Source organism: Saimiri boliviensis, chromosome 18 (assembly GCF_048565385.1).
Source record: "Saimiri boliviensis isolate mSaiBol1 chromosome 18, mSaiBol1.pri, whole genome shotgun sequence".
Classification (NCBI taxonomy): Eukaryota; Metazoa; Chordata; class Mammalia; order Primates; family Cebidae; genus Saimiri; species Saimiri boliviensis.
Window position 1 is genome coordinate 48236367 of NC_133466.1, and position 23198 is coordinate 48259564.

A 23198-nucleotide genomic window follows, 5' to 3' on the forward strand; every position below is an offset into this window, starting at 1 on the left:
AATCGGGTAGCATGATGCCTCTGGCTTTGTTCTTTGTGCTTAGCATTGTCTTGGATATCCACACTCTCTTTTGCTTCCATATGAAGTTTAAGGTGGGTTTCTCCAGTTCTGTGAATAAGATCATTGGTAGCTTGAGGGGGACAGCATTGAATCTATAAATTACTTTGGGTAGTATGGCCATTTTCAAGATATTGATTCTTTCTACAAATATGGAATGCTTCATGAATTTTTAGGTCCTCCTTGATCAGGGGCCATGCTAATCTTCTCTGAATCATTCCAATTTTAATATATGTGCTGCCAAAGTGAGCACCAGTAATGTTGTTTATACTGGATATATTGCCTGTTAGCTCCTGCGATGTTTTACAATGATTTTTGGCCTCCTTGCATTGGATGATGACATACTTCTTTCACTTAGTGAACTTTGTTTCTACCCACATTCTGAATTCTACTTGTATCATTGCAGACATGTCAGCCTCTGGCCAGTTCTGAAAACTTGAACAGGCTGAACAGTTGATGTAATCATCTGGAGGAAAGAAGGCATGCTGACTTCTTGAGTTTCAGTGTTCTTGCCCTGATTCTTCCTCATCTTTATGAGCTTATTCACCTTCAACCTTTGAGGTTGCTGACCTTTGCACAGGATATTTTTCTTTTATCATATTTGATGATCTTGAGGGTTTGATTGTGGTTTAAAGTAGAATCAGGCAGCTGCCTTTGTTTTTGGAGGATTTTAAGGGGCCAAAATTCACCTCTCAATTCTTGGGCTGTGTGCTTTAACTCTGGGAAACTTATATTGGGTCTCAACTTTGTTCTCTGGCTCCTCAAAGTTTGGAGTCTACTGCACTGAAGGCAGCAAAGTGTGGCAGCTGTGGCAAAGTGTTAGCAGATGCAAACCTGCCGGCTTCCCTGTTGGCATTTGCCCAGTGGTGGAAGTGGTGGAGGCAAGACAGCTTGGTGGCGGCCAGAATACCCCTTCTGTGTGTGCTGTTGCATTGGAGGTAGTGTTGGTTCAGGCTGGGGTGCTGGCCTGTGCATGTCTGGGTGCCGTCTCTGTGACCCCCTAAGCAGCAACGACCACTCAACGTATATTAGCATTCCCTTTTCGTGCACAGAATTAGCACAAGGAGAAGGTGTTGGCAGAGGTTGTGATTTTGTTCCTCTGCCTACCATGGCTCTTTCTTCAATGGGAGTTGGTGTGGGTTGAAGTGTGTGCTACATTCCCATGTGCTGGTAGGGCAAGTGCAGCAAAATCCACTCATGTAAACACACACCAGCAAAGTGACGTAGGACGTTTTTGTATAAAGAGCTTCAGTATGGAGAGGCAATGTAGAGGCGGGTGCGTGCCTGAAGAGTCCACTTTGCTGCATCTCTTCACTGCTCAGGCATGGTCCACTGGCACAGAAACAAAGGTGTGGGCAGCTGAGAGTGCCCTGTAGGCAGGTGTGGCCAGGCTGGGGCCTGGGAGAGGCAAGCAGACTAAGGAGTGCTGAGGTCAGACCAGCTTCATCTCATGTGCAAGAATGCCCAGTAGATATCACGCCTCAGATAACTCTCTGAAAAGTGAGGCCCCAGCACAGCACAGCTGCTCTACAAAAACGTGGCCAGACTTCTTTTTTAAGCAAGTCTCCTTTTATTAATAGGGAAAATCACATATGTGATCTCTGCTGGGCAATCTTCACATGAGATGTGGCTGATCAGACCTCCACAGTCCTAAAGTGCTGGGATAAAGTGTCTCATAAGACCCAGTAGAGCCTAGAGAGATAGCTGTGCCTGCCCTCTGGGCTTCACATCAGCTGGCTTCCTGCTCCATCACTTTGCTTGTCTCCTGGGGGCTCTACCCCAGAGAGATGTGAGTTAGCCATCACTTAGTGTAATCATCCCAGGATAGAGGGTCTGTTCTATGGGCCCAAGCCAGAGTTCCCTGTCCAGTGATAAGCAGTGGGGGGTATGTGGTATCCACAAGAGATGGACTGCCTTGTTCCTTGGGTCAACTGCAGCTTGTTAGAGTTGTCAATATGGCACTTAGGGTCTTTGCTTTCTTGATATTCTGAAGGTAACAAGGGCAGATCCACTGCAGAGGCAGTTGCAGAGAGGATTTCAGTCGATCTGTGAAGCTCTGTCCAAGAAATTGCCAAGTTGCTACTGGCTTGTTGGCTTCAGTGGGGTCCTGGATAAAGACCCAAGCCAGGAGGACCTGCTCATTGAGGAGATATGGAAGCCAGCACCCACGTAAGGGTTCAGCCAGCTTCCCATAAGGCTGCTGTGGTATACTGGGGGTCCACTCCAGTACCTAATTGCCTCATATCTTCCAGCGACTCAAGGTATCACTAGCGAAGCCTGCAAAAAGACAAAGATAATAGCCTGCCTCTTCCTCTGGGACCTCTGTACCACTGAGGTACAATCCTGTTGCCAATCTGGACACAACTACGAGAGGTGGCTGGAAACAATTTCAGAAGTCTTGTCTAGTCAGGAGGAACAAGATCAGAGACTTGCTTTTAAAAAAGTCTGGCCATGTTTCTGTAGAGCAGTTGTGCTGTGCTGGGGGTTCACTTCAGCCCCTGGTTCCCTCAGACACTCTGAAGTCCCAAGGTTGAAATGGCTGAGTTGCCCAAACAACAAAGATTACAGTCTGGTCCTCTCTCTGGAAGCTCTGATTCAAGAAGGCCTGAAACATCTGTCAGCCAGAGAACAGCAGTGAAGGCAGCCAGAGACCCTGGTTGAAAAGCTGTACCCAGTGACTAAAGATGTGGTTGGGGATTGACTTAAACAAGGGTCTGGCCATGTTTTTGCAAGGTGGCTCTGCTGTGCTGAGCTACCACTTACACCCCTGGTCAGCTTGGGTTCTACAAAGCCCTAAGGCCAGAACCTAGTCATCCAAATAACAAAGATGGTGGCCTGCCTTTCTCTGTGGGAGCTCTGTCTAAGGAATGTTTCATATCTTCATAGGCCAGGGAACACCTGTGAGGGTAGCTGTAAGCATCAGGTGGGAGGTCCTGTTCAGTAAGAAGGAACAGGATCAGGTGCCTGCTAACAGAAGCAGTCTGGCCATGATTTGGTAAAGCAGCTGTGCTGTGCTGCGGGAACTCTTCTGCCCCTGGTCGGTTTGTACTCTCCAATGCCCACAGGCTGGAATAATTAAGTTCCTCCAACAGGAAAGATGGCAGCCTGTCCTGTCTTTTCTTTCACAGTTTACCTTGTGTGATGGAGCTGAATTTTTAGGCTGTTAATTTTTACAATAAGCATTACAATTGTTCAGAAAGAATCTTGCTGTTCTCTTTCAGGTTAGATGTATGAGAATTCATTGTCTCCTGTAAATAAACCTGTTGAGGTTTTGTTCTCTGGAAAGAAGTCTCTTTCTGCTATCTGGCTTTGGTCACAGTCATGTAGAGCAGTCGCCAGTCTACAAGGACATGACTGAATTTCCATTTCCAGCGTTTCCTAGTTGTGTCTCCCATTTTCCAATTCAGAACTGACCATTTTATTCTTCGTTGTCAAAATGCTAAGCTGTCCACTGTCTTTAAATACTGTCTTTGTTCATTCTTCCTTATCCAATTTTATAGCCTTTTGAATATTAGCATTCTTTTCTTTCACACTTTCAATGTCCTCCAAAAAAATTTTTTTTCCCTTAGCAGGTTCTGCTGTTGAATTGTGTCTAGTTCCAGTCTAAGCATGGCAATTTTTTCCCAGAACATGCTATTTTCATGCAAGAGATCTTTTTCTTTCTTATGGCTAAGAGAATTCTAAGTCAACAAAGCAACATTTTAGTTAGCACAAAATAGAATAACATATCATAATTTCCTCTGAATTTAAAGCATAAGATGTATATTTGTATAATGAAAGAATTCCCATGGTGAATATGTAACTGAAAAAAAGTTGAACAAAACTTCAAACCTAATAGAGTGTAAATTCCAGAAAGTTTCAATATTGATTTAAACACCACGAAAAATAAATCACTAGAGGATTTTAAAGAATTTTGGAATTGGAAAAGCCTTTCTCTGAATAACAAAATAATCATAGGCATAAAATATAAGATTAATACATTTGACTACGTTTTAAAAATTGGATTTACACTCTGATATCTATCCTATAAACCACACCATTGTAAGAGCCTTAGCTATGCATATATTTGGACAGAAGCAGTTCCTCTAAGTTTTCAAGTTCCTTTTTCTGAAGAAGGTTTTATCAATATATGACTTTTCTAATACTGTTATAGTCAGTTATAAGAATTACATTTATTCATAACTTAAATCTAAGTTTTGTATCCTATATGTACACATCTGCATCTAAGCATTGCACTTCTACATCCAACTGTGAACTCATTTAAGATCAGGATTCTTAAAAAGAGAAATAAAAAAGTATATGCAGCTGGATACTGTGGCTCACACCTGTAATCCCAGCAGCATGTAATGTTCAGTGTTCTATGTAGTACTGCACTTCTACATGTGGCTGGGCGCAGTGGCTCACACATATAATCCTAGCTGCTGAGGTGCATGGATCATGAGATCAGAAGTTCGAGACCAGTGTGGCCAGCATAGGGAAACTTCGTCTCTACTAAAAATAAAAAAATTAACCAGGAATGGTGGTGTGCACCTGTAATCCCAGCTACTCAAAAGGTTTAGGTAGGAGAATTATGTGAACCAGTAGGTGGAGGTTGCTGTGAGCTGAGATCATGCCATTGCACTCCAACCTGGGCGACAGACTGTGTGAGACTCTGTTTCAAAATAAACGTGTGTGTGTGTGTGTGTGTGTTTGTGTGTGTGTGTATGTATATAGGTGTGTATATGTGTGTGTGTGTGTGTGTATTTACCTGTACATGTGTGTAATACACACAGATGTATATAGTATATTGTGAAGAATTTTCCCTATGTTGTCTGATGCTAGTTCTTGTGATCCTCCAGAAAATCACCGTTACGTCTGTGGTGTAAACACATAATACAAAAGAAACCTTTAATTCAAAATATCAATAATAAATAAGATAGGACTTATAGAGTTTTTCTTAGAAATCATAAGATTAAGGAAGATCCAAGATGCCTGAATAGGAACATCTTCGGAATGTAGTTACCAGCAAGAACAGTGCAGAGAGTGAGTGCTCACTACATTTCCAAATAAGTTTTCACTGCCAGCAGACCAGGAGATTCCTGAGCATAAAAGTGCCATGAGTTTTCATTTCAGCAGTTTCAGCCAGGGATGCATCAGGACAAAGAAACTCACAAAAGTTTGGGTGGCCATTTCAACTGGTGCCTGGAATGCCTGGGAGACAGAGCTGTCCATTCAACTGAAAGGGAGGGGGCTGAGACAGGAAACCAGGTGATGTGATCTGGCTTGATGGGTACCACACCCACGAGACAAGAAATCTGAAACACTCTGGATTAAGAGTTTCACAAAAAGCGCAGCTGGAACTGGGATGGCCCAACTTCGTGGGGGGAAGGGCATCCCCCAATACCAAGGCAGTCTGCCACTACCAATGCAGACTACTTTGTGCCAGGCAGGGCATCTAAGAAAAAAGGCAGCAGCATGGCAGGAATTTATAAATAAGGCTGACCTTCCTAGGACAGAGCACCTGGGAAAACAGCAGGTTATGAGTTCAGCTGCAGCAGAGTTAAAGGTACCAGCTCAGCAGCTCTGTACAAAACAACAGAACTCCCAGCACAGCACTTGAGCTCTTATAAGGGACAGAATGTCTCCTCAAGCAATTCTCTGAGCCCCATATACACAAAAAGACACCTCATAAAGGAAAGCTCAGGCCAACATCTGGTGGATACCATTCTGGTATGAGGATAGCGGAGGCAGAAACTGGCAGCAACCCTTGCTGTTCTGCAGCCCCATGGGTGATCTCCAGGTGAGTGGGATCTTGACAGCACCTCCAGTGATCCTGCAGCAGAGGGGCCTGACTGTTAGTAGGAAAACTAAGTGGAAAGAAATAGCTTCAACATGAATCAAAAGGGCATCCATTTAGAGACCCCACCTGAAAGTCACCAAGTACAAAGACCACAGGTAGATAAATCCACTAAGATGGGAAGAAACCAGCGCAAAAAGGAAGAAAACACCAAAAACCAGAAGACTTCTTCTCATTTAAGGGATCATAACTCCTCACCAGCTAAGGATCAAATATAGATGGAGAATGAATCTGATGAATTGACAGAAATCGGCTTCAGAAGGTGGGTAATAACAAACTTCTCAGAGCTAAAAGAACGCGTGCCAACCCAATGTAAAGAAACTAAGAACCTAGAAAAAAGGTTAGATGATATACTGATTAGAATAAATAGATTAGAGAAGAATAGAAACGACTTGATGGAGCTGAAAAACACACCACAACAACTTCATGAAGCATACACAAGTTTCAAAGGCAGAACTGACCAAGCAGAAGAAAAAGTATCAGAGATTGAAAATCAATGCAATGAAGTAAAATAAGAAGGCAAGAATAGAGAGGAAAGAGTGAAAAGAAATGAACAAAGCCTCCAAGAAATATGGGATAATGTGAAAAGACCTAATCTACGTTTGATAGGCACACCTCAGTGTACAGAAAGAATGAATGCAAGCTGGAAAACACTCTTCAGGATATTATCCAAAAGAACTTCCCCAACCCAGCAAGGCAGGCCACTATTCAAGTCCAGGAAGTATGGAGAACACCACAAAGAAATACCTCAAGAAGAGCAACCCCAAGACACATAATTGTCAGATTCACCAGGGTCGAAATGAAGGAAAAAAATGCTGAGGGCAGCAAAAGAGAAAGTCGGGTTACCCTCAAAGGGAAGCCCACCAGACTCACAGTGGATCTCTCCACACAAAACCTACAAGCCAGAAGAGAGTGGGGGCCAGTATTCAACATCCTTAGAGAAAAGAACTGTCAACCTAGAATTTAATATCCAACCAAATTAAGCTTCACATTCGAAGGAGAAAGAAAATCCTTTATGGACAAGCAATTACTGAGAGATTTTCTCACCACCAGGCCTGCCTTACGAGAGCTCCTGAAAGGAGCACTAATCAAGGAAAGGAACAATCAGTAACAGCCACTCCAAAAATGTACCAAATGGTAAAGACCATCGACACAATGAAGACAATGTGTCAACTAAAGGACAAAACAGCCTGCTAGCGTCAAAATGGCAGTATCCAATTCACACATAACAAAATTATCCTTAAATGTAAGTGGACTAAATGACCCAATTAAAAGACATAGACCATCTGATTGCATAAAATGTCAAAACCCATCAGTGTGCTGTATTCAGGAAACTCATCACTTGTGCAAGGACACATGTAGGCTAAAAATAAAGGGATGCAGAAAGACGTGTCAAGCAAATTGAGAGCAAATAAAAAGCAGGAGCTGCAATCCTAGTCTCTGATAAAATGGACTTTAAAACAACAAAGATCAAAAGACACAAAGAAGGGCATTACATAAAGGTAAAAGGATCAATGCAACAAGAAGAGCTAACGATCCTAAATATTTATGCAGTCAATACAGGAGCACCAAGGTAGCACCGAGGAACATAATGCAAGTCCTTAATGACTAACAAAGAGGCTTAGACTCCCACGTAATAATAGTGGGAGACTTTAACACTCCATTGTCACTGTTAGACATATCATTGAGACAGAAAATTAAGAAGGAGGTCCAGGACATGAACTCAGATCTGGACCAAGCAGACCTAATAGACATCTACAGAAATATCCAACCCAAATCCATAGAATATACATTCTGCTCAGCACCACACAGCACCTACTCTAAAACTGACCACATAATTTAAAATAAATCACTCCTAAGTAAATGCAAAACAAATAAAATCATAACCGTCTCTCAGACCATATGCAATCAAATTAGAACTCAGAATTAAGAAACTAACTCAGAACTGCAGAACTTCATGAAAATAGAACAACTGGCTCCTGAATGTCGACTGGATAAACAATGAAATGAAGGCAGAAATAAAGATGTTCTTTGAAACAAATGAGAACAAAGACACAACGTGCCAGAATCTCCGGGACACTTTTAAAGCAGTGTCAAGAAGGCAATTTATAGTAATAAATGCCAACTAGAGAAGCAAGGAAAGATCTAAAATTGACACTCTATTGTAAAAATTGAAAGAGCTAGAAGAGAAAGGTCAAAAAAATCTCAAATGCTAGCAGAAGACAAGAATTAACTAAGATCAGAACAGAACTGAAGGAGACAGAGACACAAAAAGCCCTTCATAAAATCAATAAGTCCAGGAGCAGATTTTTTGAAGAGATCAACAAAATAGACAGAGCCCTAGCCAGATTAATAAAAAAGAAAAGGGAGAAGAATGAAATAGATGCAATAGAAAACGATAAAGGGGATATCATCACTGACTCCACAGAAATACAAACTACAATCAGAGATTACTGCAAATAACTTTATGCATATAAACCAGTAAACCTGGATGAAATGAATAAATTCCTCGACATTTGTACTCTACCAAGACGAAACCAGGAGGAAGTTGAAACCCTGAGTAGATCAATAACAAGGGCTGAAGTAGAGGCAGGAATCAATAGCCTACCAACCAAACAAAGTCCAGGTCCAGAGGGTTCACAGATGAATTCTACCAGAAATACAAAAAGAAGCTGGTTTCATTCCTTCTGAAACTATCAATCCATACGAAGAGAGAGAATCCTCCCTAACTCATTTTGTGAGACCAACATCATCCTGATACCAAAACCGGGCAGAGACTCAACTAAAAAAGAAAACTTCAGCCCAATCTCCATGATGAATATCGATGAAAAAATCTTCAATAAAATACTGGCAAACTGACTGCAACAGCACATCTAGAAGCTTATCTGTCACGAACAAGTAGGCTTCACCCCAGGAATGCAAGCCTGGTTGAACATATGCAAATCCATAAATGTAGTCCATCACATAAAGGAACCAAAGTCCAAAACCACATGATTATCTCAATAGATGCAGAGAAGGTCTTTGATAAAATTCAACAGCGCTTCATGGTAAAAACTCTCAATAAACTAGGTACTGGCGGAATTTAGCATAAAATGATAAAAGCTATGTATGACAAGCCTACAGCTTGTTCAGTTCAATATCATACTGAACGGGCAAAAGCTGGAAGAATTCCTTTGAAATCAGGCACTGGACAAGGATGCCCTCTCTCACCACTCCTATTCAACATATTATTGGATATTCTAGCCAGAGCAATCAGCCAAGATATAGAAATACAGGGTAATTGATTATGAAATAAGGAAGTCATAGTGTCTCTATTTGCAGATGACATGATTGTATATTTAGAAGACCATCGTCTCAGTCCAAAAATCTTCTGAAACTGATAAGCAACTTCAGCAAAGTCTCAGGATACAAAATAATTGTGTAGAAGTCACAGGCATTCCTATATACCAACAGACAAACAGAGAGCCAAATTAAGAGTAAACTCCCATTCACAACTGCTACAAAGAGAATAAAATACCAAGGAATACAACTAAAAAAGGATGTAAAGGACCTCTTCAAGGAGACCTACAAACCACTGCTCAACAAAATAACAGAGGACACAAACAGATGGAGAAATATTCCATGCTCAGGGTTAGGAAGAATCAGTATCATGAAAATGGCCATACTGCCCAAAGTAATTATAGATTCCATGCTATCCCCATCAAGCTACCAATGAACTTCTTCACAGAACTGAAAAAAAAAAAAAAAAACACTTTCTACTTCATATAGAATCACAAGAGATCCCACATAGCCAAGACAATTCTAAGCAGAAAGAACAAAGCCAGGGACATCACATTGCCAGACTTCAAACTATACTACAAGGCTATAGTAATCAAAACAGCATGGTACTGGTATCAAAACAGCATGGTACTGGTACCAAAACAGAGACATAGACCAATGGAACAAAATAGAGACCCCAGAAAAAACACCACACATCTACAACCATCTGATCTTTGACAAACCTGGCAAAACAACCAATGAGGAAAGGACTCCATGTTTCATAAAGTGTGTCCGGAAAACTCGCTAGCAATATGCTGAAAGCAGAAACTGGACCCCTACCTGTCACCTTACACTGAAATTAACTCCAGATGGATCCAATATTTAAACATAAAACCTAACACCATAAAAACTCTAGAAGAAAATGTAGGCAAAACCATACAGGACATAGGCATAGGCATGGACTTCCTAACTAAAACACCAAAAGCAATAGCAATAAAAGCCAAGATAGACAAATGTGATCTAATTAACCTCCACAGCTTCTGTACAGCAAAAGGATCACCATTAGAGTGAATCAGCAACCAAGAGAATGGGAAAAAATGTTTGTGATCTACCCATCTGACAAAGGGCTAATATCCAGAATCTACAAGGAACTAAAATAGATGTACAAGAAAAAAAACAAACAACCCCATGTAAAAGTAGGAAAAGGATATGAGCAGACACTTTTCAAAAGAAGACATATATGAGGCCAAGAAACATGAAAAAATGCTCATCATCAGTGGTCATTTCAGAAATGCAAACTAAAACCACATTGAGATATCATCTCATGCCATTTAGAATGACGATCATCAAAAAAATCTAGAGACAACAGATACTGGAGAGAATGTGGACAAATAGGAACACTCTTACACAGTTGGGGGAGTGTAAATTAGTTCAACCATTGTTGAAGGCAGTCTGGCGATTTCTCAAGGATCTAGAAATAGAAATTCCATTTTACCCAGCAATCCCATTATTGGGTATATACCTAAAGAACTATAAATTGTTCTACTATAAAGACACATGCACACATATGTTCATTGCAGTTCTGTGTACAATAGCAAAGACCTGGAACCAACCCAAATGCCCATCAATGATAGACTGGACAAAGAAAATGTGGTACATATACACCATGGAATAGTAAGCAGCCATAAAAAACGACGAGTTCGTGTCCTTCACAGGAACTTGGATGAATCTGGAAACCATCATTCTCAGGAAACTGACACAAGAACAGAAAGCCAAACACCACATGTTCTCACTCATAGGTGGGTGTGGAACAATGAGAACACGTGAACTCAGGGAGAAAAGCGTCACACACTGGGGGCAGTTGTGGGAGTTAGGAGAGGGACAGTGGAGGGTGGCGAGGGAGTGGAGGGTGCGGAAGGATAACTTGGGGAGAAATGCCAGATACACTATGCACTTAAAGTAAAATTTTAAAAAAATTCTTAAAAAATGATGAGAATAGAATCACCAGTTGGTTTCATTCTCCTTAAATATTTTCTCAATTTCGGGTGAAAGTATTTGATAAATGGGTCTGTAAATCTATATTATTGTGCTGTGAGAACTTTGAGAGACTGTTGTCACAGTAATGAGGAATGTCACTATCCACAGTCATTTTTCCCTTTTCCCACTAAAATTAAAACATATGAGGACATGGCTTGAAAGGATAGTAAACACTGGCATTTGTTTTGATTATCTCTCCAAAATAGAAACAGAAAAGCTACTTCTCTCATCAATCAAATATTATTAATAAAATATATTTGACTTAGATGATGATATGGAATATCAATTTCAGTGAACTAGCTGCTTTTCATTGCTGATGGGTTGAGTGTTCCCCTTAAATAACACTTTTCTATTGGGTGATATTAATTGTTGTAGATAATGTTTTTAAAATAAAATTATGACAGCCATTAGTTCTCTCTCTTCTCCTCCCCCCCCCCACTGGTCTCCTCCATTTTCTTCTGACTCTGCTTCTTTTTTCCTTCTGCCTTCTTTCTCGAATTCTTTTGCTTATCTATCATTCATTCATTTAATCTATATTTACTAGCACTTAAAGCTTCTTTAGAAGCTTCCATACTTCTGCCAAGATGGCAGAATAGGAACTGCTCTGGAGCACAGTTCCCAGTGAGAACAATGCAGAAGGCAAGTGACCTCGGCATTTCCAACCGAGGTACCAGGTTCACCTCAATGGAACTGCTTGCACAGTGGGCATAGCCTAAGGGGGGCAAAGTGAGGCAGGGTGGAGCACTGACTCACCTGGGAAGTGCAACTGGCTGGAGGATGTCCCTCCTACCCAACAGAGGCCATTGGGGAACTTCTAAAGCCACTCCTGCACTTCAGTTCAGATACTGCACTTCTCCCATGGTCTTTATATCCCACACCAGGAGATTTTAGCTGGGCCAACAAGCGCTGTGGCTGACCAGCACGAATCTGAGAGGCCACTTCAGCCAGTGACATGAGTTTTCAGCACAAATCTCAGTGGCCGTTTTGGCTGGCACCTGGAACGCCTGCAAGACAGAGCCTCCCACTCCCCAGAAAAAAGGGGAGCTGAAGGCAGGGAGCCAAGTGACCTTGAGTGGCAGGTGTCCCACAACAAAGACCAGCCAACTGAAGCCCACTGGCATGACAGTTTTGCAGTCAGCAGAACAGTTTGAGCTCAACCCGGGATGATGGAGCTCAGTGGGGGAAAGGGCATCCGCCGATGCCGAGGCAGTTCTAACCTTACCTGTGTAAACAAAAGCAAAGTTTACACAGCAGCTGGACTGAGCCCACAGCAGCTCAGCAGTGCCTCTACAGGCAGATTGCGACTAGGCTCCCTCCTTGCTGAGCAGGACACCTCTGACACAAAAAGGCAGCAGCACATCAGAGACTTACAAATAAAACATCACCTTCCAGGAACAGAGCACCTGGGAAAGGGGTAACTGTGAGTTCTGCTGCAGCAGACTTAAACGTCCCTGCCCAGCAGCTTTCAACGGAGCAATGAAGCTCCCAGCCCAACACTTGAGCTCAGATAAGGGAGAGACTGACTCCTCAAGTGACTCACTGACCCCCATATATCCAAAAAGATACCTCATACAGGAGAGCTCTGGCTGATATCCGGTGGGTACCCTTCTGGGATGAAGCTACAAGAGGAAAGAACAGGCAGCAATCTTTGCTGTTCTGCAGCACCACAGGGGATTCCCAGGCAAACACACTCTCCAGTGGACCGCCAGTAGTTCTATAGCAGAGAGGCCTGTTGGAAGAAAAACTGAAAAAAAAAAAAAAAAAAAAAAGAGAGAGAAAGAAGTAGCTTCAACATCAACAGAAGGCATGTCCACTCAGAGATCCCATCCAAAAGTCACAAACTTCAAAGACCAAATGTAGAAAAATCCACAAAGTATGGAAGAAAAAAACACACAAAAAATGAAATCACCACAGACCAGAATGACTCTCCTCCTCCAAAGGATCACAACTCCTAACCAGCAAGGGAACAAAACTGGATGGAGAATGAATTTGATGAATTGACAGAAGCAGGCTTCAGAAGATGTGTAATAACAAACTTCTCTGAGATAAAGGAACATGTTCTAACCTAATGCAAAGAACCTAAAAACCTTGAAAAAAGGTTAGATGAAATGCTAACTAGAATAATCAGCTTAGAGAAGAACATAAATGACTTCACGGAGCTGAAAAACACAGCACAAGAACATTGGGAGAAGTGCCTCATGTAGGTGATGGGGGGATGCAGGCAGCAAACCACCATGACATGTGCTTACCTATGCATCAATCCTGCAAGATCTGCACATGCACTTCAGAACTTAATTACAAAATAAATAAATAAATAAATAAATAAATAAATAAATAAAAATTCCTGACCATGGGAAGGGAAATCAGGAAAAGTGAAGAGAGATAGATCACAATCCCCAAGGATTCTCCCTTACTTTCAGGGAAGTAACAGTGTACAGTAATAAAAATGAGGATTATCAGTCCCCAACTAGAAGACTTCCTCTCTGGAAGCTTTCCTGAGAGCCAGTTTCAACATTGGGTACTAATTCCCTGAGTCTCGTCTTATAAAGAAAGTCTTTCTGATCGTATGTTGGAAAGACATGGAAGAACAAGGGGCATAATTTTAAAAATTTGAACTGGAATTTATTTCCTAATGAAGTATTAAAAACAAACAATTTCAAGGTAACTAGAGATTTGTTTTACTGAGCTCTTCTAAGCATTATAATATGTTACAAGATAGTGAGTTGTCAAATTAGAATGAATAATTTAGTTCCTCTGACTTAAGTGCTTCAGAAGATAGGAGAATGAATACATTTAATATTTACAGTCTTCACCTCTGAGATATGTGTAGTCTTTACAAATATGAGTAACATACATAAAATATTATATATAGAAATGTTACAGTACACAAATGCTAAATTAAAAGTGATATAAAAGATAAATGCTATGAATCCTTACCTAAATATATATTTTCTTCAAATTAGAATACTGTTAAAATGTGTTCTATAATCTCCTGTTAAATTGAAACATTTGATGGCAATCTATGTATATGAATATCATCAGTTCAATGTAAAAAAAAAAAAGGAAAAAAGAAAACCAAAAACTGGCAAATGAAAAATCTTACGACTACTGGATCTATTCTGTGTATTTTTCTGTGTTGTGGGTGATGTTTATAAATAAAAAAGGACTTTAATTGGCTTTAAAATAATAAATGTTTAAATCAAATTAATTCTTTCAGAAGAATAAGAACTCTAGTACCTTTTACTTCGCATGACTTTAGTAATATTTGAGAAATAAAGACAGGTTTAAAGTTTATTGGTAAAATAAAGACATTAGCTCTAAATTAGGCAGGTCAGATATTAGGTTTGTAAAATGCTTTAAAGTAATACACTGCTTTTTTTGACTTTTAAAATTTGCTCAACTTACCTGCTTTGGAGTCACTAGATTCTAGGTAAGGGTCTGGGAACATGTGGAGTTAGCTGTGCTCCCTGGCTATGCTTGAAAAAGTCAGACTTTACATGCACTTGTGTCTGGTGTCCTAGGCTTCATACTTAGTACAAAATTAAAATCACTTACCTGCCAGGTGTTTCACACACAAAAAAAAAAATTGCTAAGAGCTAACATAGTAACATGTAATTGAAACTAATGAAAAAGTTTTACACGGAAGCTTTGTGGAAAAAATGAAATGTGCTTTCAGTAAAACATTATAAGACATTAGAATGTAAATTTTGCTTAGTACAGAAGGTTAAAAAGTGTTTTGACTTAAATAGAATGAAGCTAAAGGTTTGAGCAAGTTGTGGAAGGTTTGAGAACTAGTCATCTTGTAAAAGAAACACCGTGTGAACACACTGGCTAAATTTAAAGGAGTATTGTTCAGTTTTTCCATAAATTGAACATTGGAATAAAAACACAACAGGGTTTTCTTAGAGCACTAATTTTGTTTAATACAAATTTGTAAAAGGTTATCAAAAGCTTATAAGAATTTCAACTTATAGTCAAACTGATGAAGACTGGATGAATTCATCTTTAAGGTTTTATTAAAAATTTGAGTTGACATTAACAGTACACTAATGCAAGAGAGAAATTTGGCTTTCTTTCTTGAATATGATTTTAACATAATATTAAAGAATAAAAAATATTTCTGTCTCTCCTCAAACAAATTACAGGAAAAAGAAGGGAAAGACATACATTGCTTGAAAAACTGAGTTTTCTATCAATGAGTAAAGGCTTTTGCCTTTAAACATTTTTTGAGTTACCATTTTGGCTAAATGAATGACTTACTGTGACCTGGCATTCCATTTTATATCAAGTGTTTTAGGCCTTTAGTATATTTATATCAATATTAATATATTTGATACACTTCCCCAAATCTAATTTTATCTTCAAAATTAAGTCTTTTTGACTTCTTAATTTGGAATGCAAAAGAGGGCACTGAAAAATCGAAAAGAGAAATATATGGAATTACTTGACATATTTTTACATAAGGAGCACTGTCAAAATAAGAAATATTTTACCTTTTTCAGATTATATTGTAATCAATGTTCATATACGTTTGAAAATTGTATGAAATTCCTAAAATTGTAATACGTCAAAATATATGCTATCAATTATATTGTTTCCATGATAAACTGTAGACCACAGAAATGAACAAATTTTCTTGTCAATCATGTAACTATAACTATTTAACATCATTTCCACATTTAACTGCTTAATACTGATGCAGTTTCTGAAAACTTCACAAGCACAAAATGTCCTAGAATATGGTGTCTTTTAGAAGGTTCCTGAAATAATGGAAAGACCATGAAAAAGAGGTCTTAAATACTGATTTCTGGAAACTTTAGAATCACATCATTTGTCAAATAATCCCAAATAGTTTAAGGACTGTGTAAGATCTCCTGGAATTTTAATGAAAAGACTTACTTGTTTTTAAAACTCCTACCCAAGTAGAAGAAAACTTAATTGAATACCAAGAAAACATTTTGTCAGACTGTCATTCTAAATCAGCCAATACTGAAACTGTTTATATATGCAATTTGAATGAATTCCATGGTATAAGTCAAGCTACAACCTATGGCAACCCATCAGTTACAACTACTATGAACTTAAATTGGAGAAACAGCTGGTATTTAAAGGGATATAAGTTCAACGTTAAGCATGGACTCACGGAGAACCAAGACCGCTGCCTTGTCCTTCCTGGGTCCATACTCAAAGTTCTTCTTAAAGGAGAACTACAAACCATTGCTCAAAGAAATAAGAGAGGTCACAAACACATTTTAAAAATCCATGCTCATGGATACAAAAAAATCAGCATTATAAAAATAGCCCCATGGTTCAAACTAATTCATAGATTCAATGCTATTCCCATCAAGCTACCAGTGACTTTCTTTACAGAATTGCCAAAAACTGCCTTTAATTTCATATGGGATGAAAAAAGAGCCCGCATAGCAAAGCAAACAGGACATCACTGGAGACATCATGCTACCTGACTTCAAACTATACTACCAAACTACAGTAACCAAAACAGCATGGTACTGAAACCAACACAGATATATAGAGCAATCGAATGGGACAGAGCCCTCAAAAATAATGCCACACATCTACAACCATCTGAACTTTGACAAACTAGACCAAAAATACCATCGGGAATGGATTACCTATTTAATAAAAGGTGTTGGGAAAACTGGGTAGCCATATGCAGAAAACTGAAACTGGACCCCTTAATTACACCTTATACAAAAATTAACACAAGATGGATAAAAGACTAAAAGTGAAGACCTAAAATGATTTAAAAAACCCTAGAAAAAAACCTAGGCAATACCATTCAGAACACAGGCATGGGCAAAGACTTCATGACTAAAACACCAAAAGCAATGGCAACAAATGTCAAAATTGACAAATGAGATCTAAATAAACTAAAAAGCTTCTTCACAGAAAACTAAAATGAAACAAAACACAACTATCATCGAAGTGAATGGGCAACCCACAGAGTGGGAGAAAATTTTTGCAATCTATCCATCTGACAAAGGACTAATATGCAGAATCTATAAAGAACTTAAGTTTACCAGAAAAAAACCAACTCCATCAAAAAGTAGGCAAAGAATATAAACAGACACTCCTCTAAAGAAGACATTTATGAAGCCAACAAACATATAATGAAAAGTTCATCATCACTTGTCATTTCAAAAAAACAATAATTTTAAACGTCAGAAAACAACAGATGCTGGAGAGGATGTAGAGATATAGGAACTCATTTACACTGTTGGTGGGAGTGTAAATTAGTTCAACCATTGTGGAAGACAGTGTGGTGATTCCTCAACAATCTAGAAATAGAAATGCCATTGGACCCAGCAATCCCATTACTGGGCATATAACCACAGGATTATAAATCATTCTACCACAAAGACATATGCACATGTATGTTTACTGTGGCACTGTTCACAACAGCAAAAACTTGGAACTAACCCAAATGTCCATCAATAATAAACTGGATAAAGAAAATGTGGCACATATACACCATGAAATATTATAGAGTCATGAAAAAGGATGAGTTTGTGTCCTTCTCAGGGACATGGATGAAGCTAGAAACCATCATTCTCAGCAAACTGACACAAGAACAGAAAACAAAACACCACATGTTCTCACTCATAAGTGGGAGTTGAACAGTGAGAGTACATAGACACAGGGAGGAAAATATCACACACCAGGGCCTGTTGCGGTTGGGCCTAGTGGAGGAATAGCATTAGGAGAAATACCTAAGGTAGGTCATGGGTTGATGGGTGCAAGAAGCCCCCACGGTATGTGTATACCTATGTAACAAACATGCACATGTACCACAGAATTTAAAGCATAATAATAATAAGAATAAGAAATCTGCTTTTTTTTTTTTTTTTTTTTTTTTTTCTCGTGATCCACCTGCCTCGGCCTCCCAAAGTGCTGGGGTTAAAGGCTTGAGCCACCGCGCCCAGCTACTTTGTGTAATTTTTTTTTTTTTTTTAAGAAAAAGCATAAAGAAGAGGAAGAAAGAGAAAGAGGAAGAGGGAGAGAGGATGGGGGTATTGCTTTATTGCCCAGGCTAGAATGCAATCTAAATATGGGTATGCCTACAATTGTCCTATAATGGAGACATAAAAGAAAATGAGGGAACAGAATAACAAACAAGGAGCCAACCAACATTTCGTTTAAACTTGTAAGTTGATATGATGTGGTACTGATAAGAGTGTATATTTTGTGTATTTAAAGTGAAGAGTTCTATAAATGTTAATCATGCTTACGTGTTCCAGATCTGAGTTCAAGTCCTGGATATCGTTGTTAATTTTCTGTCTCATTGATGTGTCTAATAATAATGTTGAAGTCTCCCACTATTATTGTGTGGGAGTCTAAGTCTCTTTATTAGTCTTGTATGTCTGCGTATTCCTGTATTGGGTGCGTATATATTTAGGATCTTTAGCTCTTCTTGTTGTTGCATTGATCCTTTTATCATTGTATAATGTCCTTCTTTGCTTCTTTTGATCTTTGTTGCTTTAACGACTATTTTGTCAGAGGCAAAAATTGTAACTTCTGCTTTTTATTTATTTATTTTTGCTCTCTGTTTGGTTGGTAAATCTTTCTCCATCCCTTGTTTTGAGTCTTTGTGTATCCTTGAATGTGAGATGGGTCTGGATGCAGCATACTGATGGGTTTTAGTTTTCTATTCAAATTGGCTGTCTGTCTTTGGATTGGGGGATTTAGTCGATTTAAATTTAGAATTAATAATGACATATGTGAGTTTAATACTGTCATTTAATATTAGCTGGCTATTTTGCCCATTAGTTGATGTAAATTCTTCATTTTATTGATGCTCTTTTTAGTATTTTTTAGAAAGGCTGATACTGTTTGTTCCTTTCTATGTGTAGTGGTTCTTTCAGAAGCTCTTGTAAAGCAGGTCTAGTGGTGATGAAATCTCTGAGTGCCTTGTTTATTCAGAAAAAACTTTATGTTTCCTTCACTTATGAAGCTTAGGTTGGCTGGATGTGAAATTCTTGGTTGAAAGTTCTTTTCTTTAAGGATGTTGAATATTGGTCCCCACTCTCTTCCAGCTTATAGGGTTTCTGCTGAGAGATCTGCTGTAAGTCTGATAGGCTTCCCTTTGTGGGTAACCTGACCTTTCTCTCTGGCTGCCCTTAGTATTTTCTCCTTCATTTCAACCCTGGTGAATCTGATGACTATGTGCCTTGGAGTTGCTCTTCTTGAGGAATATCTTTGTGGTGTTCTCTGTATTACCTGGAGTTGAATATTATCCTGCCTTACTAGGTTGGAAAAATTTTCCTGAATAATATCCTGAAGCATATTTTCCAGCTTGGATTCATTCTCTTCGTCACATTCAGGTACACCTATCAAGCGTAGATTAGGTCTTTTCACATAGTCTCATAATTCTTGAAGACTTTGCTCATTCGACTTTATCCTTTTTACTCTAATCTCGTCTTCTTGTTTTATTTCATTGAGTTGGTCTTCGACCTCTGATATCCTTTCTTCTGCTTGATCAATTCGGCTGTTAAAACTTGTGCATACTTCACATAGTTCTCATATTGTGTTTTTCAGCTCCATCAATTCACTTATATTCCTCTCTAAATTGTGTATTCTTGTTAAGATTTCGTCAAACCTTTTTTTAAAGTTCTTTGTTTCTTTAGATTGAGTTAGAACAAGTTCTTTTAATTCACAGAAGTTTCTCATTATCCACATTTTGAAGCCTGCTTCTGTAATTGGAACACACTCGTTCTCCATCAAGCCTTGTTCCGTTGCTGATGAGGAACTGTGATCCCCTGCTGAGGGAGAGGCGTTCTGATCTTGGGTATTCTCAGCCTTTTTTGGCTGTTTTCTTCCCTTCGATATAAATTTATCCATCTGTGGTCTTTGTATTTACCGTCTTTGTAATTGGGTTTCTGAGTGGATGTCCAACTTACTGATTCTCAATGCCAAAATCTGAGCAACCCACTGCGCTGACTAAATCAGCAGTGTTAAGATTGATGGTGCTTTTCTGACTCTGCACCAAGAACTGACGCTCTGAGGCACCGGCAAAACCGCCTTGCCGGTCACAAGAGTCGCGATAGCGACCCATGGGGCTCCTCCACTGGGAATCTCCTGGTGCGTGAGCAACAAGAATTCATGTGACGGTGTGGTGTCCTCTCGTTCTTTGCACTTTCACTGGGAGCTACAATTCCGAGCTGCTAGTGATCAGCCATCTTGGATCTCTTGTCCCCAATCTGCTTTTAATTATGAAGCTCTTAAAGGAAATCCTTTTGAATCTCTTACTACGACATCATAGCTGGGAAAAACTGCTGATATTTTAAAAGTAACAAATACCAAACCAGAAAGAACTAGACTTAGGAACCAAACTCAGGTTGCTGTAGGGAACAGGGCAGAATCTTAGGATTGGAAGGTCACCAGTGCTCCTTCCGTCTGGCCTTGGCTGGTAAAAGATGGCCTAATGTGACAGAAAATTTTTTTAACTAGGTTAAAAAAAAGAAGAAATTTCTGCGAATTAGAAAATACGTACTTGGCAGCTACAAGAGTTTTAGCCAATTCAGATGACTTGCTTCCTAAAATTTGAATATTCCCTTGGATTTGACCAAGTCAGAAAGATATAGTCATAATTGATGAAAGAAAAGTGAAATAACAACAAAATCCCAAACATAAATAAATAAAAAAGTTAAGAAAATAAAAAAAAATGTACAATAAATATGATTACTGAGTATCATAATGTTAAGGAGAAATTAAAACTAAGTGGTTGGTAATCTTAACTTTTAGTCATTAAGGAAAAATTTTAAGACAAATCTCTAATTTAGCCACTTACTTGGAAATAAGGCTCAGGCTGATGACTGTTCTCTACCATCTTAGAAGTAGGAAAAAATTCACACCCACATTTCCTGCCAGAAGCAAGCTGAAACTCAAGAAACGAAGTGCCTGCTCTCCACCATCATGGAAGCAGAACAACTTGTCTTCCTTACCAGAAATGAGAAAAACTTCATAAAAGGAGCTGTAAAGCAAAATCAGCCTTAGCTCTGAACCAAATTTTGGGAGATCTGGGACGCTCCGGAGGGCAGAAGCTCCCAAACCTCAGCAAATCATCTATCCTATTGGTTTGAACAATAAGGATAGCCCAGGTTGGTATCAAGCAATAATGACATTTATTAAAGGTCAGGGCCACATTGGTAATGTCCTTCTCTTTTTTTTTTTTTTTCTTCTGAGGTAGAGTCTCGCTCTGTTGCCAGGCACCAGACTGGAGTGCAGTGGTGCAATCTCAACTCACTGCAACCTCTGTGTCCTGGATTCAAGCAATTCTCCTGCCTCAGGCTCCTAGGTAGCTGGGACTACAGTCTCATGTCACCACGCTCAGTTAATTTTTTTATTTATTATTTTTTTATTTTTAGTAGAGATGGGGTTTCACCATGTTGGCCAGGATTGGCTTGTACTCTTGACCTCATGATCTGCCCGCCTCGGCCTCCCCAAGTGCTGGAATTACAGGCTTGAGCCACCGCGCCGGGCCCATGTCCTTCTCTTTTTATCTGTATTCGTATAGCCTGTTTTGTCAGAAACCAGGATTGCAACACCTGCTTTTTTCTGTTTCCCATTTACTTGAAGGATTTTTCTCCATTCATTTTGAGCCTATGTGTGGGAGTTCATGTGAGATGGGTCTCTTAAAGACAGCATACTCAAATGAGTCTTGGCTCTTTATCTATCTTGCTGCCCTATGTCTTTCAATTGGAGCATTTAGCCCATTTACATTTAAAGTTAGCTATGATATGTAAGGATTTGATCCTGTCATCACGCTCCTAATTGATAACTTCACAGACTTGCATACGTGGTTGGTTTTTTAGCATCACTGGTCTGTGTAATTCAGTGCATTTTTGTAGTGGCTGGTGATGATCTTTTCTTTCCATATTAAATTCTACTTTCAGGAGCTCTTGTAAGGTAGATCTGCTGGTAATGAATTCCCTCAGCATTTGCTTGCCTGAAAATGATCTTATTTCTCCTTCACTTATGACACTTAGTTTTGCTGGACTTGAAGTTCCAGGTTGAAATTTTTTTCTTTAAGTAGTTGAATATCTCTTCTGGCTTGTGGGATTTCAGCTGAGTGGTTCACTGTTTGTCTGAAGGGATTCCTTTTGTAGGTGACTTTGTCTTTCTCCCTAGCTGCCTTTGACAATTTTTATTTCATTTTGACCTCGGAGAACCTGATGATTATGTGTCTTAGAGGTGTTCTTCTTGTGGCATATATGAGGTTCTCTGGATTTCCTGAATTCAATGTTGTTCTGTCTGGCTAAGTTGGGGAAATTCTGATGAATGATATTCTGAAATATGTTTTCCAATTTGGTTACATTTTTGTCATCTCTTTCAGGTACATTAATAAGGCATATATTTCACCTTTTTACATAATCCTTTATTTCTCAAAGGTTTTGTTCATTCCTTTTCATTCTTTTCCCCCATTCTTGCCTCTTTTCTTTCAGAAAGCCAGTTTTCAAGATCTGAGACTCTTACCTTTGCTTGATCTATTCTACTAGGTGGTCTTGCACATGAGATGGTGCTGGTCTGACCTCAGCACTCCTTAGTCTGCTTGCCTCTCCCAGGACCCCAGCCTGGCCACACCTGCTTACAGGGCACCCTTGGGTGCCCACACACATTACAAAAATTTTTATAATGCAATCACACACAATTACCATGTGGCTGCATTATAAAATTCATGTAGTGTGCTTTTCAGCTCTATCACATCAGTTTATTCTTTTTTAAAAATCTGTACTTCAGGTTATAGGGTACACATGCAGATCATGCAGAATTGTTGCATAGGTACACACATGGCAATGTGGTTTCCTGCCTCCATCCAGTCACGTACATCTGGCATTTCTCTTCAGGTAATCCCTCCCTGACCTCCCCAACCCCTGGTGTCCCCCTGTTGGCCACCACCAAAAAGACCCCAGTGTGTGATGCACCCCTCCCTGTGTCCATTTGTTCTCATTATTCATCACCTGCCTATGAGTGAGAACATGCAGTGTTGGAT

General features: G+C 39.4%; 1 non-coding gene across 1 annotated transcript; it reads right to left on the reverse strand.

Annotated features, from left to right (window-relative positions):
• Positions 1–203: 203 nt before the first annotated feature.
• LOC141582116 (U6 spliceosomal RNA) lies at positions 204–310 on the reverse strand. The gene has a single exon (XR_012514947.1). It is a non-coding gene; the product is annotated as a U6 spliceosomal RNA (small nuclear RNA).
• Positions 311–23198: the final 22888 nt, after the last annotated feature.